Source organism: Pygocentrus nattereri, chromosome 13 (assembly GCF_015220715.1).
Source record: "Pygocentrus nattereri isolate fPygNat1 chromosome 13, fPygNat1.pri, whole genome shotgun sequence".
NCBI lineage: Eukaryota > Metazoa > Chordata > Actinopteri > Characiformes > Serrasalmidae > Pygocentrus > Pygocentrus nattereri.
In genome coordinates, this window is record NC_051223.1 from 7,494,551 (window position 1) to 7,516,175 (window position 21,625).

At 39.8% G+C, this 21,625-nt stretch overlaps 1 protein-coding gene across 2 annotated transcripts in view; it reads left to right on the top strand.

The window, feature by feature from the left end:
- Positions 1 to 21,625, top strand: part of raraa (retinoic acid receptor, alpha a) — a 172,185-nt gene that overhangs the window by 51,913 nt on the left and 98,647 nt on the right. For both annotated transcript variants that reach the window (XM_037544264.1, XM_037544262.1), the window contains exon 2: positions 174 to 381. The gene's annotated coding sequence lies outside the window, so the exon portion shown is untranslated. The remainder of the gene's footprint in view (positions 1 to 173; positions 382 to 21,625) is intronic.

The following is a 21,625-nucleotide window of genomic DNA, read 5'->3' on the forward strand; positions in this document are numbered from 1 at the left end:
ATACCAAAGCCAAACTCCTCTGAATCATAGAGGCCTAGTTCACATTATTCAGCAACTGCCCAGAGGAGGGTGGTTAATCAAATTGTGTTTGTTTGTTTGAGTATGAAGTATTCAAATTTAGTTCCGTTTAAGCTGATGTGTCTCACTCTCTTCTCTCTCTCTTTGTAACTCAGTGGAGGAGGACGTTCAAATGCAGGATCCATAACGGCCGAGGAGAGAGACGGCCGAGGAGAGACAGAGCTGAGAAGGGAGACAGCTGAAGAGATCGATAGTCGAGGACAGAGACATTCAAGGAGATGGACTGCTAAGGAGAGAGACAGTCGAGGGGGAGAAAGTTGAGGAGAGAGACGTTTGAGGACGAGTGTTGGGTTAATGGAACAGGTATGTAACACACACACACACACACACACACACACACACACTGGGAGAGATGCCTTTATATAGAGCTCACATCCACTGACCTATATACTCTGTCTGTAATCGTGCTCCACCTCTACACATTGATTAGTGGTGGTCCTGATAACAGCTGCTATGGGCAGTGAAGAGGAAAATGGCCCTTGTGTGTGAGGAAGTGCCTGAGTGTGCAGAGGTATGTTTATGTTTACATGTATAGATAATGTGTGGCTGAGATGACCTTTAGATGAGTAGTAATGAAAGCTAGTTAGGTTTGAATTTCGTCAGATTTTTGTTGGAGTTTTAGATTTTGGTTAAATTCAGGTCAGTTCCTGGCAGAATTTCATTGGATTCAGGTCAACTTCATAGAGAATTGTGTTAGTTTTGGGTCAGATTCATAGAGTCGAGTCAGGTTCTGACGGAATTTTGTTGAATTTGGGTCAGTTTCAAATTAATTTTGTTGAATTCGGGTCAGTTATAGACAGAAATTTGTTGAATTTTGGTCAGTTATAGATGGAATTTTGGTGAAATCGGGTCAGTCACAAACAGAATTTTGTTGAATTCAGGTCAGTTATAGACAGAAATTTGTTGAATTTTGGTCAGTTATAGATGGAATTTTGGTGAAATCGGGTCAGTCACAAACAGAATTTTGTTGAATTCAGGTCAGTTATAGACAGAAATTTGTTGAATTTTGGTCAGTTATTGATGGAATTTTGGTGAAATCGGGTCAGTCACAAACAGAATTTTGTTGAATTCAGGTCAGTTATAGATGGAATTTCATGGAATTCAGGTCGGTTATAGATGGAAATTTGTTGAATTTTGGTCAGTTATAGACAGAATTTTGTTGAATTCGGGTCAGTCACAAACAGAATTTTTGTTGAATTCAGGTCAGTTATAGATGGAATTTTGTTGAATTTGGGTCAGTTTCAAATTAATTTTGTTGAATTTGGGTCAGTTATAGATGGAAATTTGTTGAAAAAATTCTATGGGTTCAGTCACTTTTGGACTTCCAACTGCATTGGATTCCTGTAAGTTTTGAGCAGAATTTTATCAGATTCGTCTCAGCTTCAGACAGAATTTCGATCAATTTGTCACTTTAACACACAATTTCACTGGGAGAAATTTATTTTTGTCAGTTTTGGACAAAAAAGTTGTTGGATTCAGGTCAGTTTTAGACAGATTTTTTAGTATTTGAACAGAAGTTCATTGGATTTTTTGGATCTTTTCTTGGGTTTGACTGTTTTAGACAGATATTTAATGGATTCTATTAGAACAGACTTTGTTGGATTCAGCTCATTTTTAAAAAGATCATTTTGGATTCTAGGAGAAATTTGTTAAATTAGTTGAATTCTGGTAGGTTTTAGTTAATGTGTAAAGTTCTATTGTGTGTGTGTGTGTGTGTGTGTGTGTGTGTGTGATTGGTTCATTAGTTTTGGAACTCAAGCAGTTGTTCTTGGTGGAAATCCATGCGTTCTGCTCCGTGCCACGGCCGCCCTTTCTCCGAGAAAAATGCAAACACTGGCTCCTTACTCCAACTGGCAGGAGCTGAGGATATGACATAACATACACACACACACAAACACACACACACACGCTGGGCGATCACCGTGATTTTTGAGAGGAGCGTGTGTTTGGAGTAGAACAGCTTAATGTTATCGTTTTCCCTTCCTCTCCACAGAGACTACACACACACACACACACACACACACACACACACACACACACACACACACACACACACACACACACACACAGATATTCACACACACTCATGCACACACATACTCACACACACAGACACAAACACACACACATACACACACACTCACGCACAGACACATACACACAGATACGCACACACACACACACACATGCACACACAGACACACACAGATACACACACACACATTCATACACACACACCTATGCACACACATACTCACACATTCACAGACACACACACACACACACACATACAGACACACAGATACACACATACACACACACTCGTGTGCACACACACAGACACACACACTCATGCATACACACGCACTTACACATACACACACACATTCATACACGCACACACACACACACACACACTCACATATTCACACACTGACAGTCTTTGATGCTGCGTAAGTTCAGAATGGCAGAAAAACAGCCTAACAGTCATTAAAAAGAAAATGAATAGAGTTCATATAATAGTGCAATTCTTATAGAATATTCAAATACTGAAGATAATATTCAATAGAATATTTGTAAATGAAAGCATTCAGTAGTTGCAGCACTACTAAGTTCTTTGTGTTGTAGTCTTTGAAGCTGTGTGATGATTCCCTGAGGCCCAGGCCTGCTGTTTCAGTCCAAATGTGGCACTGAGATACTATAAGTGCGTATTTATGTGTTAATGGTGTCTCTAAATGGTTTTCTGTCTAAGTGCGGAGCTGCATTTCACCAAACTAAATAGAAATCACACACGTCCCATTTCTAATCTCTTCTCTTGTCTTTCTCTGTCTTCTCTTTCTCTTTTTCTGTTTTTCTGTCCTGTCACTCAATCCTTCACCTCTCGCCCTTAAACGCTGAACTTAGTGCTCAGTCACTCAGCTTTCATGAGGCTTATTATTCAGTGATGTCTATAAATTATTCAGCAATTACTATGAAAGTAATGAGTCATTTGTATAGTTATAAGAGTGAGGAGTTGTAGTGTGGGCACAGCAACAGGGCTTCACGGTTTAACAGCGTAGATCAATGAAGACACAAGAAACCAAACAAGGAAGAGAAAAATAACACAGCAAGCTACACAGAGAAACAAAAATGACAAGCCAAGCAATGGAACAAAAACAACACTTTCAGCGAAATAATTAAACAAAAATCACACAATAAGCCAAATAAATGAGAATGATTCATCCAGCCAAAGAAAGGAAAATGAGGCAATAAGTTAAATAATGAAGCAAAAATGGAACCATCAAACAAATAATCAACTCAAAGTTAATTCAAGTAAAATTTTTCAAACCTAGAAAAATTAAATGAAGTTGGTTTGAGAAGCCGAATAATGAAATGACCTGGCTGGTTAAATTTTCAAGTGAAATTCTCAATTTAAATAATGAAACCAAAATGACATGACAAGCCAAACGATGAAACGAAAACGACACGACAAGCCAAACGATGAAACGAAAATGACACGACAAGCCAAACAATGAAACGAAAACGACACGACAAGCCAAACAATGAAACGAAAACGACACGACAAGCCAAACAATGAAACGAAAACGACACGACAAGCCAAACAATGAAACGAAAACGACACGACAAGCCAAACAATGAAACGAAAATGACATGACAAGCCAAACAATGAAACGAAAACGACATGACAAGCCAAACAATGAAACGAAAACGACACGACAAGCCAAACAATGAAACGAAAACGACACGACAAGCCAAACAATGAAACGAAAATGACACGACAAGCCAAACAATGAAACGAAAACGACACGACAAGCCATACAATGAAACGAAAACGACACGACAAGCCAAACAATGAAACGAAAATGACACGACAAGCCAAACAATGAAACGAAAACGACACGACAAGCCAAACAATGAAACGAAAATGACACGACAAGCCAAACAATGAAACGAAAACGACACGACAAGCCAAACAATGAAACGAAAACGACACGACAAGCCAAATAGTGAAACGAAAATGACACGACAAGCCAAACAATGAAACGAAAACGACACGACAAGCCAAACAATGAAACGAAAACGACACGACAAGCCAAACAATGAAACGAAAATGACACGACAAGCCAAACAATGAAACGAAAATGACATGACAAGCCAAACAATGAAACGAAAACGACACGACAAGCCAAATAGTGAAACGAAAATGACACGACAAGCCAAACAATGAAACGAAAATGACATGACAAGCCAAACAATGAAACGAAAACGACACGACAAGCCAAACAATGAAACGAAAATGACACGACAAGCCAAACAATGAAACGAAAATGACATGACAAGCCAAACAATGAAACGAAAACGACACGACAAGCCAAACAATGAAACGAAAATGACACGACAATGCATATGATGAAATAAAAGCGGCATGACGCCAAAAGATAAACGAAATTGCCGAACAATGAACAATTTCAATTGAAATGAAAAGGCCGAACAATGAAACGAAGATTACAAGGTAGTTGTTGAAGCAAAGATGACCCAAAGCCAAATAACAAAATGAAATTTACACAGCAAGCCAAAAGACAAAACAAAAACAACACAACAAACCAAACAACAAAACGAAAATGAGCACAATAAATGAGAAGTGCTCTGCTAAGACAGAGGTGAATGGAATTTAAGGCAGTAAGTGGTGTAACGGAGGTGTTTGAAGCTAAAGAACGTGTGTCGGAGCCCCCAGGTTTCGCCCCGTCGTGTGTTTTCTGTTCAGTGCCTGTAATGACGGGCCCTGCGGCGCTAGCATTAGCGTGCACGGTGTCATTAGCTCGCCGCCCCGGAGGAGAGATTTGCCTGATTTATGGTTGGAGGCGCTAATGGAGCAGATATGGTCGCTCCCGCTCCCGCTCCCGCACCCCCGCCTGCGCCCCCGCCGCACATGCTAATGAAAGTTTTGTGCAAATGTGAGCTCTAGAGCTTTTCTCCTTCTTCAGATGTTTTCCTTCAGAAAGTGGCTCCTCCGGTTTGCTCTTTCAGTCTGATCTCTGCAAAATCACAATATCATTAAAATACTGAATGTAATCCTGAAATACTGAAAAGTTTCAAAAGCATTGATACATAATGATGGCATTTCACTACAGGTGTTATATTGATAGATATTTAGTCTCTCATAGTTGACTCTCAGATTATACCTGGACTGAAAAAATGCTCAAGGGAAATGATTTTAAATCTAGACTGAATCTCTGATATTTCTGATTTATGGTTTGTTGTAGGAATATTACAAAACCATTTAACTTTCCAGATTTCTCACTGTTTTTACATGTTTTAAGTAGTTTTATTACTGAAAGTGTAATTCCATTCGTGGATAGTTTTGCTTGTTTCAAGAATTAATGCAAATAATTTTACTTATTTCAAGAAATTATGTAGATAATTTCACTTATTTCTATAAATAATGGATATAATTTTACTTATTTCAAGAAATATTGCTAATATCACTAATGTAGATAATTTCACTTATTTCTAGGTGCATATAATGCATATAATTTTACTTATTTCCAGTAGTATTGTAGATAATTTTACTTATTTCAAGAAACAATGCAGATATTTCAAGAAACAACGCAGATCATTTTACTCATTTCAAGTAGGATTGTGGATAATTTTACTTATTTCAAGAAGTAATGCAGATAATTTTACTTATTTCAAGAAACAACGCAGATAATTTTACTTATTTCAAGTAGTATTGTGGATAATTTTACTTATTTCAAGAAACAATGCAGATATTTCAATAAACAATGTAGATCGTTTTACTTATTTTAAGAAATTGGTATAGTATAGTGGGTAACACCTTTGCCTTCTATGCTGTAGACTAGGGTTCAATCCCTCACCTGGGTAAGCACGTTACAGTATACCAATAAGAGTCCTTGGGCAAGACTCCTAACGCTACCTTCACCTACCTGTGTAAAACAATCAAATTGTAAGTCAGCCAAATGCTGTAAATGAAATAATGCAGATCATTTTACTTATTTAAAACATTCATGTAGATAATTTTACTTATTTCAGGTTAAATTAGTTACAGAAATAGTCAAGAAAGTTATTAAAAAGTATTCTTTTTAGCAACAGTCTCAATTTTAAATTTTAACCTAAAATTAAGATGATTCACCTGCTAAGATATACAGTTCTCTGTCTCTCTCTCTGTCTCTCTGTCATGTGTACAGATGGGTGGTTGAGTTTCGGCCTCATGAATAATTTGTTCAGAAGTGGACAGATGGGCTCATGCCGTGTGTGTGTGTGTGTGTGTGTGTGTGTGTGTGTTTGTGTTCATGCTCATTCTCTGTTTTAACTTCCTGTAGAAAGTTGGGCCTTAGACTAAAACATTTGAGTATTACTGGTTTAAAATAGTTTTTAATGGATTCATGCTGAAGTTCCTTTGCTTAACGACAGTGAGCAGCTGTGAGCAGAGATGTGAGACGCAGCGTTCTCCTCTCACATTCACAGGCGCTCCTCACCCCATCCCATCAAATCGTCAAGAGGTATTTTGAGACAGGGGTGTAAACAGATGACCCACAACAATGGTTATAAGCATCTGTCCTGCGTGTCGCCCGGCACCGGCTGGGGTCCACACCACCTTGCAAATTAACCATTGTCCCTTCACCAGATTTGGCTTTGCAGCCCATGCCATTGGTCAGCTGGGCTCAGGCGAGGCGTGCAATTGGCTCGTAAATATTGTTTATCTGAAAAATATGTCAGTGTGAGATTTGTAAGGTAAATGTTTGGTCTGGGGCCGGTCCAGGAGCTCAAAGCCAGAGAGTCCAGAGCATGGTCTGGTGGAGATGGCCCTGATGAACATTCAGTGCTGAGTGGTTTATCGTATATACCAGTAAATGTATTTTGATAACTTGAGTGTCGTTTGCTGGGAGCTTCAAGTTGTTTTGAAAGAACAGTTTAAAATCCTTAAAAACGAAATAAATTGTAAGTTTTCTTTCTGTAACTCTAGGTTTTGTCAGATTCATGTTTAGAATACTATCTAAGGTTCTCTTTGGTCTAGTGTTGTCATAATAGTGAAATTTCCAACATTGATACTCTATTATTAAAAAATTTTCATATTTAACACCATCTTCAATACCATGGGAAGAGGGATCTCCAGTAATTCCCAGTCTCATTGCTAATATAAGACAAATGACTGACCAAATGCTGTTATTTGAAACAATAGCCAGCCATCAACGGACCTTAAAAAGTGACTGAATAAAAGTTTAGGCTTGCTTAGAAGTATCCATTGGTCTTTTTGTTTTTGTTTATTTTGATAAGAATGAGAAACAAACAGTCACAAATTAAGAAGCTTTGGCAAGCCACGCATAACATGAAATAGCAACATTTAATGTAGAAACATAAAACATTTATTGTTACACTGAATATGTCCTTTGCAATACTTAAGTTGTAGGATGTCGCAATCATGTTGTTGTGTGCTGTGAGCATCCATATGTTTTTGTGGGTGTTTTGCAACAAATGTAAATAATATTGGTCAAAAGAATGCATGCCGATATTTAACCATGCTGTTAGATGATAGCTCAAGTCATGCTTTTGAATAATTTGACTGCGTAGGGAGCATGTGAATGCTAAATAAAAGTAGGCCAAGTGCAGACCCCTGTGGAACACCATGGGTGACTCTAGTTGGGGCTAATTGCACTCCATTAACTCTCGCAAACTGCTGCCAATTACTCAAAAAGGAGTGAAACCAAGACAGCGTAAGGCCAGTAACTCCCACTAGACTATCCAGGCGCTCCAGAAAAGTCAAGTGATGCACTTTATCAAATTCATGACGATTAACCCCCTCTAATTCCCCCTCTGAACACGCTGTCTTTTTTGCAAGAATGATTATTAGAAATAGATTAAAAAGAATATAGTTGATTACCACTGCTGTCCAAAAAAAGTACCTTTATTTTTTTTTTTTTTTGTTTTGTTTTCTGCATAATTTGAGCTTAGCACCTTTCCTTTACAATAGTAATGCTATAAAATTGCTTTGAATACGCTTTCGTTACATTAATTTACATTGATAGTTCCAATTTTGTAGATATTTGCATTTCTTTGGACAGCAATGTTATGCAATACTTGTTCAGTGTGCCTCATTTTAAACCACTGTTAAATCATTAATGGCAAAATCATGAAAACAGAGAAAATTTGTTTCGGAGTGCATTGTTCAAATGTAACAGCACATTAAAGGAGGTATACAAATTATAAATTGAAGAAAGAAAAATTGTTGGATCGGTAATCTGTACTAGTATTGACTGATATTCTGATTTTAGATATAAGTATCTGGTAACACTTTATTTGAAGGCTACCTACATACGAACTTCATGACGCATTCATAAGCACTGAATAATGTGTTTATGAAGCACTACTTGAACATTTATTAAGTGCTTATGTCGGTTCTCGCAACCTGACATAAGATGTTTTATGAAATAAATGACATTGTCCTGACATAATAAGAATAAACGTTGAACATATTTACAGCACTAAAAATATTTAAAACACTATACATAACTATTTATGTCAGCATTCTTAAGACGACATTGTACTGATATCAGGTTAAATATGCCTGGAAACCACCCCCTCTTCGCTCCATGGCATGGATAAGATGATTGATGCAATTATGTATAGGGTTTAAATATATTTAGTGCTGTAAATATGTTCAACGTTTATTCTTATTATGTCAGTACAATGTCATTTATTTCATAAAATATCTTATGTCAGGTTGCGAGAACTGACATAAGCACTTAATAAATGTTCAAGTGGTGCTTCATAAACACATTATTCAGCGCTTATGAATGCGTCATAAAGCCCTTATGTAGGTAGCCTTCAAATAAAGTGTTACCAAGTATCTTTATCGAGGTTGAGGTCGGCAACTTGTTAAGTTTTTAATGAGGTTGGGGTCGGCAAAATGTTAAGAAGAGTCACTTTGTCCTTTTAACAAAAAATTCGCCGCATCATGTATGTCCATTTGACCATCTTTGCTGTAAATATGTCTCCGTATGTGCTGATGTGCCCGTATAGACTAAAAACAATAATATAAACACAAATACAGACTTACTTTGCTCTGCTTTAAGCTTTAGTTCAGCTACAGCCACTTTTCTCGCATCTCCAGCTGGAAACTTTTCCTAAAAAGTGGAATCATTTCCTGTAAAATGTCTCTCAACATTATAGTTTTTACGAAGTCGCTTCTCATTCACCAGCTTCTTGTTCACATTTTCACGTTCCACCTTAAATGGTGCCTGAGGAGCCACAATGTGACTGCTGCACCTTGTATGGTGGAATGGGTAAATAACGAATAAGAAGCCGCCAATGAGAAAGTGACTTCAGCTTCACGACTTTTTAGTGTTTTAGTTTCTCGTTGCAGATTAAACATATCAGTAAAGCAGCTGGAGTGATTATAAATGCAAATAAGTTTCAGGAGCTATTAGGTAGGCAAGATTGTCTGGGTTGCTGTGGTGACCAGCGGTCAGGGCGCCATCGTTCAAGGTCAAAAGTTGGTGTTCTACATAAGTTCTACATTAACTCCAGCGTTTAAGACCATCATTATTAAAACTGTGTTAGAACGATCAGCAGAGCTTTATTTTACTGCAAAGGAGGATTATTTTATTTTATTTCTACCTACAAATCTAACTCTGTTGTGGAGCCACAACAGGGAGGTAAAGGAGCCGCATGTGGCTCCGGAGTTGCAGGTTGCCAATACCTGCCGTAGTGTATAGCGTAAAAAATATTTTTGACTGAGACTTTAAAGATACAACAAGCACGGTCCAACATACGGAATCCTAGATAGTGTGAGTGTTTGTTGGCTTGAGTATGTGTTATTGGAGAAAAAGCAACTGAGTGAGTCTTGGATTGCTGTGCGCTTTCAAGCTAATGGCTCAGAAAGGTGATGATTGTTTTGCTCTATTTCTTCTCATCATCTGGTGTGTATGTGTGTTCATGTTTGGGATGCGTGGGAGGTGAGAGCGTTCCACACAGGGCTGATGGAAAAGAGATGGATTGTCACTACAGTATCAGTCTTGGTCACATGACGGTGGTGTGTATATGTGTGTGTGAATGATTAACCTGTATCCATCCGCAGAAAGAAAAAAAAGAAAGCGCTGCTCCACTGCTCCGGGCTCCCTCCTGATTAAAGTTCAGACTTCCATCCATCTTTCCTTCCCTCTGTCGCCGCTCCCCCACTCCGCAGAATGGATGGCGCTGGTGGAGAGCGCAATATTGTTTTGGGGGGGCACACCATTTGCATCTCCGCCACCAGCCACTCCGCGCAATACAATAGAGAGGCAGGAGGAAATACAGTTAAAGGCAATAAAAGCTCTCTCCATCGCTCTCCTTTATCTCCATCCCTCCATTCTGTGCTAGAGCTCATTCCTTCCCATATTTTTTTTTTTGTTGTTGCTTTTCACTTTTTTTCACTCGTCGTCCCGGCATCCCAGTTTCTTCAGCCTGCCACTTTGTTTTGCCCTTAGTTCAGTTCACTTCAGCTTAAGATTGACTGTATTAGCATGACAGTACCTGTGCCGAAGCACAGATAAGTCTACAGCGGCGACATCACAGGTGAATGCATTCAAGAAAGATAAACATAAAACAGTGTTAATGGTAAGAAAAAACAATATGAATGCCCAGTGAGTTTTTTTATCAGATGTTTTGACCAGGTCATAATGTTTCCAGAATGAAGACATCCCTCATGAAGACAACTTATTGGATTTTGAATCAGTTCTCTTTTCTTTTTCTTTCCTCCAGTTACTGGGATCAGATTAGTTGTGCACATACCAGACTCTTAAGCCTGTTTGTCCAAAGAAAGTCTCATTAGAAAACAAACCTGAACCCCACCTAAGCTGGATGTCGCATGTGACATATCAGCAAGAACCCGGCCCAAAACCTGATATTTTTTTGGCCCTCAGGTCCGGTAGCAGACCTTCAACGTGCCTAATTTGTGGTGTACCATCCACTCTCAGAAATGAGGGTATGAAACTGTCACTGGGGCAGTACCCCTCTTGTCACTGGGGTGGTACCCTCAAGGGTACATCTCAGTACCTTTAGTCAGGGAACGTAAATGTACCATAATCCATTGAAATTATTATTTATATTTTCTAAGTTATACTGACTCCGCACACCCCTTCTCGTCTCCAGGCTGTTTATTTTATTGTTTTTGTTTTAAATTATTTAATGAAAAGATACAAATTTGTACTTTTCACCTGTAAAAACCTAGTTAAGGTATGCAACTGGACCTTAACCACTGTTGTACCTTTGAGGGAACATTAAATGTTTGTACCTTGATCAATGAAAAATATACCTGAACAGAACCTTTTTTTCAAACAGTGTAGGGTGTATAGTTGGAAGGTAATGCACAGGACCTGAAACCTAGTGATTGTCCTGAAACTGTGAAAATTGTCTCTCTTGCAGCCTCTTGCTTTGGCAAATCTACTTTGCAAGCTCTGGTTCTTCTGCTGTAGGTCCCACTGAACTTTTTCCCTTTTTAACTGCTGGATCGGGATGAAAGTTTGATGATGGTGCCCATGTGTGATCTTTTAACAGTTCCCGGAATTACATCTACAAACTGTGAGGGCTTGTTGTGGTGGTCAGAAGATGACCACTTCTGTGGTTAATATGAAAGATCTTAGACAAATTGACATGTTTGGTTATGGCTCATGGAGCAAAACGACAAGATGGAAACTTGCAAAGGTATCCACAGTGGCCGCAAGCTGCTTGCATTTCTGTGCTGCTACACCACACCCTAGTCTGACAGAGATGTGTTGGTGTTTATCACTTCCTTGCGGGGGGAACAGAGCCCAGGAGGAGGCTGGCTTTTAGGTAGTACAATTAGAACACTTCAGTACCACTGTACATCTATGGGAAATCTAGTCAGCTGTGAAGGAGTCCAGAACAATGCTCAAAGACTGAACTATATGATGTTTTGTGTAAATATTCTTTGCAAATTGTGGCATGTTCAAAGAGCACAAGTGTTCCCATATGAACCAGAAAAGATAGTTAATTCAGGTATAGAGTGAATTTTCTGCCAAAAGAGAGGATGAGGTCATCTTGACACCTTGATTACATTCAAGGCTAGGGGCAATCTGATTGATATTCCCAGGTTTGGTAGACTTAATTCTTAAAGCATTGATGTTGACATATGCACTTTATATGGAATGTGGTGCTTTAGATTGTCTCCTCTGCTTTGGTAGTTTGGTAAGTGTCAGATGAGCTTTGCATATGGGACAAAATGGCCTGGAACATTTTTCCTGTTTGCAGGAGAAAATATCTTTAGCAAGATCTGGCAGATATGCCAAAAACAAGGCAGATTCTACTGCTTTGACAATGTTTTAGTTCAGGAGAGAACATGTGTCCTGCACAAGGGTTATTGCCCTGATGAGGCTGGATGACTACCCTTTGCAGAGGATGCCAGCAGCAAGTCACTATCCTTGGGGTCTTATGAGAGGTAAACAAGACAACACTAGCCGAAGAGGCCTGCACACACGGACCAGTGTCATTTAGCTGGTCAAGGCTTCAGGCAATGTACCAAGTATATCCGAAAGGAAGCGTCTGTCATTTTTGATGGAGAGGCCCACCTCAAGTGGACAGGTGTCCAATGCCAAAAGTGCATTTATGTCATCTGTATTTCGGATTCTGAAGCAGAGCTTCTTCAGGCACCCAATCCAAAGTTCTTAGCATTCCCTGTGGTGAGCATAAAGGTATGGCTGTAATAATGGGAAAAGGAAAAGGAGTCAGTTAGCTACCTAGCGAGCTAGCTAGGAAACTTTTTCTCAGTTTCAACCAATGAGTGCATCAAGGACATCCACTGCAATCTGGAAACATTCCTACGCATAACCTGAAGATTAACTTGCAAGTAGTAAGCTAGGTAATGAAAAATGAGTCATATTCCAGATTGCAGGGAACACTACCAGGAAAAGTAGACACTCTGTCACAGTTTTGAACAGTAAAACTGAATTAGATGAATTAGATGGTTCTGAGTGGTGCTACCATTTTTGCATTGGCCCTAGCGTAAGCAGATTGCGAATTTGATACCCAGTGATGCCACAACCATCCATGGCCAGGAATCCAAGAGTGCATAACTGTCCTCGGTCTATGTCCTCCCTCTTCTTTCCTTCACTGGCCAATGAGGGTATCTGTTAGATGACAGAATTGATAGCTAGTGTTCTTCTCAAAGCATGTTGAGCTGTCCAGTGACATGGCTTGAAAAGTTTGAAAAGATGCAGGGTGCTTCACATGTCTCATTGTGTGATGAGGTGGGATTAGACATGACTACATTTGGGGGAAACTGGATTAGGACCAGTGGTCACCAACCCTGATCCTAGACATGTACCTTCCTGCTAAGCCTAGTTCCAATTACAGTATGCCACATCTGCGCCAGATAATTAATCTCTTCCCAAATCCCTGATTGGATCAGATGCAGTAGAGTTCATTAAGGGGGAGGGGCAGTTTAATATTACAACTTGGAGCTAAACTCTCTGGGTAAGTAGATCTCCAGGTGGGGGGATGATGACCACTGGTTTAGAGTAATTGACAGACGGTCCTACCTCAAGGCACACAGAACAGTGCCCTCTGGCAGGGGGCGGTGTAGTAAATATAGGATGTATGTGCACAGTACCTTTATTTGGACTAATCCAAGGATTGGCGCCATAACAATCAGCAGTGGTCAAGCCACAAGCAGGGTTAACAAAAGTGAATTCATACTCTTATCAAGAAGGGCCAGCAATGAGCATGAAAACAGGAGATCCCAATCTCGGGAAAGAAAACATAGGGAACAGAAAACAGGACAGAAAAGGCAAAGAATGTCAGGGAGTACATTCAAGACTTTCCAAAGGAACCAGACAAAAAGGAGTGTACATGACATTCATGATTAGTTCAAATATGAGAACACGTGTGGGTGGTGGGGGAGGAAACCAATCAGACGTGGAGTCCATGTGGAGTCTCCCAGGGAAGGAGATTCAGTGATCGTTATGAAAGCTAAGTAATGATACTTCAGAAGCTCCCTCTTATAAGATAGCCTTCTCTCTCTCTGTCTTCATCTCTATCTCTGTCTGTTTTGGACAGCAGAGAAGTAGAGATAGAGAGACTGAGAGGTGGATCGAGAGAGAGCACGCAATGTTCTGGCCACTCATGCAGTAAGAGGGAGTGTAAAAAGCTTTGCATCATGGGTGCACACAGGGACAGTGGACTCATCCTGAGAAAAACCTGAGGAAGTAGGGTTTATGTGTGTGTGTGTGTGTGTGTGTGTGTGCGTGTATATATATATATATGTACATATATATGGGTGCACTTTGTAGTTCTGCAATATCAGACTGTAGTCCATCTGTTGCTTTGATACTTTGTTAGCCACCTTTCACCCTGTTCTTCAGTGGTCAGGACCCCCATGGACCCTCACAGAGCAGGTGCTACTTGGTTGGTGGATCATTCTCAGCACTGCAGTAACATTGACTTGGTGGTGGTGTGTTAGTGTGTGTTGTGCTGGTATGAGTGGATCAGACACAGCAGTGCTGCTGGAGTTTTTAAACACTGTGTCCACTCACTGTCCACTCTATTAGACACTCCTACCTTGTCAGTCCACCTTGTATGTAAAGTCAGAGATGATAGCTCATCTGCTGCTGCCCAGTTTGTGCTGGTCACCCTCTATTACTTCATCAGTGGCCACAGTACGGTGTTGGCTGGATATTTTTGGTTGGTGGACTATTCTGGGTCCAGCAGTGAATTGAGGTGTTTCAAAACTCCAGCAGCACTGCTGTGTCTGTGTTTCTGATCCACAGGTATAATAAATATATATATATATATATATATATATATATATATATAAAAGATACATATGTATCGCTGTGGGAACAAAACCTCGTATCTCCATTTTTGTTGTTTTTTTGTTTTTGAGATAATTTGAAAATGCCTGTTGCTCTTTACATAGTGTGTTAATTTCATGATGAAAGGACTGAAAGAAATGGCCTGAAATTGCTTTGAAAAATGTCTGGTTCCATTGACTTGCATTAAAAGTACAGTATGTTTTTTCCTTCTCCTGTAAAATTGCCATTTTTTAGATGAGGTTTTGTTCAGACAGCAGTGAAATACTATATTCAATCATTTTTCCTAAAGCTAATTGTTTTTTCCTTTCGGCTTAAAAACAGAGGAGCTTATGTAAAATGTACTGTTGTTTTTTCTCTGTTTTTCTGAATGTTGTCCTCCAAACGTACAAAAGCAAATACTCCCTACACACAAACACATTCAGTTGTGCATGCTGAACATGTATTAGTTGACATGAGGACAACCACTCATCCTGAGACATGCCCTAAGCTTTAATGGTATGATCTCATCCACCCCCCGTCTCTCTGTCTCTCTCTCTCTCTCTCTCTCTCTCTCTCTCTCTCTCTCTCTCTCTCTCTCTCTCTCTCTCTCACAAACACACACACACATTCATACCCAGGACATGAAATCTCATCTAAAGGCCTAGTCTTTCCTCCCCTGGCGGAGATACATTAATCCTACAGGAATACACACACTGCTTTATATGTGTGTGAAATTAGGTCAGTCTTTCATGTTTTTTCTCTCTGAAATGTTACATTTTTAGCTTAAAATTGGTTGCACGCACTCAAAAGCAGGCCTGTCCATTATATTAGCATCTTGATTGTTATGAACAAAAACATAAATGGGTAAAGGCTATACATACATAACAGATCGGGTTGTACATACATAGTTTGTGCTCGACTCAATAGAAAGTCCTTAATATTATATATTCTGCATTAGCAAGATGTCTTCATAGAAGTCTCTGACAGCACTATGAAAAAAACTTATATTCAGATACTGAGTCATTTAAGAAAATAAGTCATTATTTCAATATGCTAAGACTGTATTTTTAAAAAAAGAAGTAATTATCAATATTTTGAGAAAATTATAAAAATGATAATTAATAATTTCCTGACACTAAGCCAATATTTTGAGAAAATAAGGCATTATTTTGGCGTACTAAGCCTGTAGTTTTTGAAAAGAAGTAATTATGTTGAAGTGCTAAATCAATATTTTGAGAAAATACCTAGTTAGTTTTAAATACTAAGTCTATATCATGAGAAAATAAGTCATTGTTTGGAGATTCTAGATTTTGAAGTCTAGATGATTAAAGAAAATGTCCTCTACCTGGAGGAATGGGCTTCCTTATATCCTTGATTCTGGTACATATATAAATATACATAAACACACAGTATACAGAGGTTTACTTGAGTGTCTGTTTCTGCCTGAGCACAAAAATGAAATGATTTGTTTTTAAGTGTACATAGCTATCAAAAGTATTCTCCCAACTGGTAAGTGGTGTTATTAGGCCTCAGAGTTCCCCTCCTTGAGAATGATCATTTCAGTGTTATAAATGGAGCAGATGTCCATCACTTTAAGTTTATTTATGTCAATACTGGGTCATTTAGTTCATAAATGCTCAAGTGTTGCTTTAGAAATATGTTATGTCATGCTTAAGCCTGTGTCGTGAAGTTTATATGAAGATAACCTACAAACAAAGTGTTATAGACAAAACATGAAAAACAATTGGTACATTTTAAAAAGCAATTTTGGACTTTTCTATTGGTCCATTCATCATGAAGTGTGAAAGTTTTGATACATCAGGGACTGTTTTTATGCGCAGGAGTTTGCATGATATTAATGGAGTTAATATCCTTAGACCTGCCGCTCTACTGCAGGCCACACAACAATAAGCTCTTTGCTTAAGGCACAGTCCAGCGAACGCTGATATCAACATCCCTCCGGTACTTTGGCCAAGTTTTGAAACGAGCCGGCCTGATTTTCAAACCAGAAAGTCCATCGCTCCCAGTCTAGGGGTTTTAACCGCACAGGCTGCGCAGGCTTTGCTAATCTATCCTGACAAATTAAGATGAGCTGAGTGTTTCGCTGATTTGTGTTTGCAGTATTGAACTCTGTATCGAACCAGCAGTGACTGAGGATTTGACCTTCGCTGGCCTGAAGGGAGGTTTTAAAAAATGATCTTATTGTCTGGATCGAGTAGGTCAGAGGTCAGGGGCTGGGTCAAGGTCGGACATGTGCTCTTTGTCTCTGCGGTGGTTCTTTAAATTGTCTTGCATATGTACGGGTCCCGCTGTACACGATCACGCGCTGCGTGTCAGTGCTGGTCTCTGGAAAGCTGTTTGAAGCCACGTCATTTTAACGCAGAAGATAGAGCTGCTACGTTTGTGTGGTGCAGCTTGTAAAAGGGAGGGGCCGCGATGTTTGATTGATTGATTTAATCAGAGGACCGTCATCACGGCTGTGATGGGGGGGAGGGGCGGAGCAGGTTGTCATGGGACAGTCACCTTAGGGAAAGTGTGGGGCAAGGGGAAGGGGCGGTGCTACATGATGTGTGGGGGGAGTCATTTAGATCTCAAGTGATCTCCAAGCCAAGAAGCATTATATCAGTTTTTACCAGTGTGTGTTTGCTGTTTTGCTAAATCGATGATATATTAGGGACAATTGGTTGAAAATTTGGGAATTTAGATTTTTTTGTTAAGATGTTTGAGATCTAGGGACATTTTGAGAAATATTTGAGAATTAAGAGGAGAAAATTAGGAACCTTTTGAACAGTCTTGGTACAGATTTAGGAATCTGAGAGATAGTTTGTTGAAAATGTTTGTTCAAAATTTGAGGATTTATTGAGTATTTAGGGAGTGTTTTTCTTTACACTTTTTGAAATTTTGGGGACATTTTGTCAAATATGTGGAAAATTAGTGGGCTTTATGGTAAAAAAATGAATCTTGGCTATGTTGTGTTAAGACTGTAGGAATTTGAGGAATGTTTTGTTAAAAATATGGAAATTTGGATGTTACATGTTACTTTTTTTATTAAAAATGTGTCACAGTTGGCTCCTCCCAGTCCTGTCCATGTGTTCTTGTTTTGGTTTGTAACTCCGCCCCTGATTGTTTTCACCTGTCCCTCATTGTTATGTGTATTTAAGCCCTGTGTTTGCCCCTTGTGTTGGCCAGTCATTGTATCCCTGTATCGGTCTTTGTTTGAAGTTGTTTGCTGGTCGCTCTGGTTTTTGTCATGTCTACTTCCCGTTCCGTCCGCATCGGCTATATGAACCTGGACTGTTCTGACCACGACCCTGGATTTGCCCCTAATAAATCTCGCTTATCTCAGCGTGTGCGTCCGCCTCCTCGCTCCCCCTTACAAAATGGGTGGATTTTTGGGACATTTTGTGAAAGATTTGGGAATTGCAGATATGTTGTTTGTTGTTAAATATTTGGCCATTTTAAGGACATTTAATTGCAATTTGTGCAACATTTTGTTAAAGATTTGCAAATGAGGGTATGCTGTTTGTTGTTAAATATTTGGGTATTATTTGGACCTTTTGGGTATTTGGGGACATTTTACAAGAATTTGTTAAGAATTTCGAAATGTGAGGAGATTTTAAAATAAAATGTAGAATTTTGTATTTTGTATTTTGTAAAAAATGTATTTTTTTTTTTTTAATTTTTGAAAATGTAATATTTTTTAATACTTTTCATAAAAAAATGTAGTTTTACTTGAAAATCCCTCAACGTTTACGCTAAGCGGCACAACAAAAAGGCTCAAGGCAGTTAACTAATCAATATCGAAGATGGCTTTTTTTCCTAATGACCTAGTTTTGTCTGGTTTTGAACACTCCGAGCTGAACTCAGGGCAGAGATGAAATGAAACTGGACCTGAGAAAAGAAAATTCAGTCAGTTTAGCACTTCTTCACAGTCATTCACGCTCTCGTCTTTACCTGACCCCCTTAAGAACCACATTCTGCTTCTTTGTGAGCTCGAGGCTCCGTGTGTTTCACATTTCAGGAGGCGTCGTCTGAACGCCCCCGAAGTGATACACAGTTTCATGGAAAACCCCCATAATGATTTGATGACAGTGGTGTGTGTGGAAGAGAGTAAAGGCTGTTTGGGTTTTCGTGGTTTTCGTGCTGTTGTAATCTTTGTGGCCGGTCTCTTCACTGCGGCTTTCATTTTCTCCCTGATCTTATTCTCTTTGTTCTGTGGAAGTTTCCCAAAGCCTCATCAGCGCATAATAACCAGAGCAACACGGCTCTGGGTCAGATCGTTGAAAAGTGTCCACCTTTAAAATTCATGATTTTTCTCCAAAAATGGTGGATCCTGCAAAGGTTCCAGTGAAGAAGATGGATTCTTCTACAACTGGCATACGAGGGCCAACTGCGCTGGACCCATGGCTGTAAATATGCCTCAGTATGTGCTGATGTCCTAGTATAAACTAAAAAATATAATACAAATGAAAACACAGACTGACTTCGCTCTGCCTTAAGTTTTAGCTTAGCTATAGCTGCTCTTCTCGCATCTCCAGCAGGAAACGTTTCCGCAAAAGTAGAAGTTTCTTGTAAAATCTCCGTGTTCACTTTTTTATGAGGCTGAAGTCGCTTCTTATTCACCAGCTTCTTGTTCAGATTTCCCCGTTCCACAGAAAATGGTGCCTGAGGCTCCAGAATGTAAGTGCTGCACCATTTAAGGTGGAACGGGACAATCTGACCACCAAGCTGGCGAAGGAGGAGGGAAAAAGAGAAACTGCCTTCAGCTTCACAACTTTTTAGAATCAGAATCAGAATCAAGCTTTATTGGCCAGGGATGCTACGCATACAAGGAATTTGGTTTTGGTTACAGGAGCTCACAGAGCACAGTATCAGACAGACATTCACATGTAGAGAATAAGATAAAATATTAAAATATAACAAAATAAAATAAAACCTGCATTCCTACCATCACTCACTCAGACACACACACAGTCATACCTGTAAGTTAAAGTGCTGAGTGCAGCAGCAGTTAAAGGGTGTATAATGGCAGAGAAAGGGATCAGTGTGGTGACAGTCAGATCAGTGGGGTAATATGGCAGGTGAGTGGGGTAACAGTCAGATAAGTGGGGTCATATGGCAGGTGAGTGGGGTAATATGGCCGGTGAGTGGGGTAACAGTCAGATAAGAGGGGTAATATGGCAGGTGAGTGGAGTAACAGTCAGGTAAGTGGGGTAATATGGCAGGTGAGTAAGATGCTAGAATAAACACTGGTTTGAGCAGCAGATCCAGAGGATGGAGTTGAACTTGATACTATATACCGGTACATGTAGAAGTGCAGTTTGAAGCTGGAATTGTTTTGTGTGATATTTTAACTGTTCAAGAGCGTGATGGCTTGAAGAAGCCATGGAAGAAGCTCCTTTGTAGCCTGGATGTCCTGATCCTCATCTGGCTGAAGCGCCGGCCTGAGGGAAGGAGCTGGAACAGGTGGTGTCTGGGGTGAGCGGGGTCTGTAGAGGTCTTCTTTGCACGCCTCCTGGTTCTAGAGGCATGCAGTTGCAGCAGTGTAGGCAACTCAACCCCAGTTGTCCTCTCTGCAGACCTGATGATGCGCTGCAGTCTGTGGAGGTCATGCTTGGTCATCATGTCTTGATGATGGAGCTGATGTTGCTGTCCCTCTTCAGGTCCCTGGTAATTGTTGTGCTCAGGAACTTGCAGGACTCCACTACCATCACAGTTCTGTCCAGGATGGTGAGTGCTGGCAGGACTGGAGGGCTCCTCCTGAAGTCCATTGTCATCTCCACTGTTTTCTCTGTGTTCAGCACCAGGTTATTGTGGCTGCTCCAAAGGAGCACCTGATCAACCACCCGTCTGTAAGCAGACTCTTCACCATCTCGGCTGAGACCAGTGACTGTAGTGTCGTCTGCATACTTCAAGATTTTGACAGAGGGGTCCGTGTGGGTACAGTCGTTCGTGTACAGAGAGAAGAGCATTGGTGGGAGGACACAATCCTGTGGAGCGCCTGTACTGATGATCTGGGTCTTTTAGTACAAGATCTTTCGATCTTTTAGTGTTTCAGTTTCTTGTTGCAGATGAAATTTATCGGGAAACCAGCTGGAGTGATTATAAATGCAAATAAGTCAGTTCATCTCCAGATTATCAGCATTCATCTTAAATTTCTCTCTTTGCCGTTTTGTTATCTACTATCTACTAGCTAGGTGAGATTGTTGTCTGCGCTGCTATGGTGACCAGCAGTCTGCACACTGATCTTCAGGGTTTAAGGGTGAATCAGCAGTTCTACATTAACTCCAGCGTTTAAGACCATTTACTGTTAAACTGTGTTGAATGATCAGCAGAGCTTTATTTTACTGTAAAGGAAGATTATTTTATTATTACCTACTAATATAATTCAGCTGTGGAGCCACAACAGGGCAATAAAAGAGCCGCATGTTGGTGACCCCTGTACTAGGCCAAGTTGAGAGAGGTTTTTGTTACTTTCTTTGTTGAAGACGAAGGTTTAAAAGGCATTTTTCATTAAAATTGTCTCTGGTGGTACCTTTCTTATGTGTAACACCAGTGACAATCAGTAACACCAGTGACTCCTATGGATAGATAAAAAAGTGGACAGTTCTGTGGAATGACCCGTTACCTTATGTCTATTCTACTCAGGCGTATCTCCTGAAAAATGAACGTCTTGTACTTGACTTGACTGGAAATAAAAACATTAAGGGTGGTCTCTGATTTTGATGGTATGATTGGTTTGC